Here is a 1,148-nt window from a genome sequence, read left to right as displayed (position 1 = left end):
ATGAATCAAAGCTTTTGTGCATTGGTTTTGCGAAGAGGATGAATATGGCAGTACATTTGTGTGTGTTTTAATTATAATATTGTTTTTACTTTATCACTCTTTGATGAGGCATTCTAATTTATATGAGTAATAACTAATTCTAGAGTGTGTGGCTATGTGCTGTGTAGAGTACTAGAGTGTCTACCACTTCTTTCATCAAGTTGGTACTCCTGCAAATGACATGCAAAGTGAAACTCTAATCTATTGATATTGTGTCTTAGTAACATTCCGCATTAAATAATGCTAATGTTTTTGGATTATTCTTATATATATTTTTTTAAAATGTATTGTTTTTTTTTTTTTTTTTTTTTTTTTTTTTTTACATATCATGGTTAATGTCTACGTGACATCATGTATTGCTAATTTGTTTAGCTACATTTATAAATGTGTGAATATGTTTCATACAAAGTTAAAAGCGAGTCATATAAATCTGTTTTATATGATTTTAGTTATATCCGATATTTTATGAATGTGTTTCATACTCCGTGTATATATTTGAGCTTGAACCATGTAAATTTATTTTATGTCGGTGATAATATCTTTCGTGATATTAATTATATTTTATGAATGTGTTTCATAAAACTTATTTTACGTGTAAATGGTAAATATCTAAGTGATTTTACAAGTCACGTAAATTTGTCCTTGTTTGTAAATTCTAGTTGTCTCAGTGACATTTACTGTTTTAAGCATTTTGGCTAGCAGATTTATGGGATGAGAAATACTAATATTCGACTCCGTGTTCAATTTAGTATATGCTACTCATTACTATCTCTATATTGTGTTTTGCAAGATAAAGTTAGAACTTGCGAATCCGTTTCGTTTATTTTATCTTATGAAATTGTGTAATTTTGTATTACATAGAAAAATAAATATCTTATTGACATTTGTTGTTGGTGAGATTTCATACTTACATACAAGGCTCATATCTTAGTGATATGATAATTATTGTAATTTTGTTTTACAAAATGACTTATATCTTTGTGATATGAGGGTTCTTGTAAATTTGTTTTACGAAATAACTTAATATCTTTGTGATATGACGGTTCTTGTAATTTTGTTTTACGAAATGACTTATATCTTTGTGATATATTAGATTATTAGTTTATGTA

This window comes from Silene latifolia, chromosome 2, assembly GCF_048544455.1.
Source record: "Silene latifolia isolate original U9 population chromosome 2, ASM4854445v1, whole genome shotgun sequence".
Classification (NCBI taxonomy): domain Eukaryota; kingdom Viridiplantae; phylum Streptophyta; class Magnoliopsida; order Caryophyllales; family Caryophyllaceae; genus Silene; species Silene latifolia.
This window is presented reverse-complemented; position numbering follows the sequence as displayed.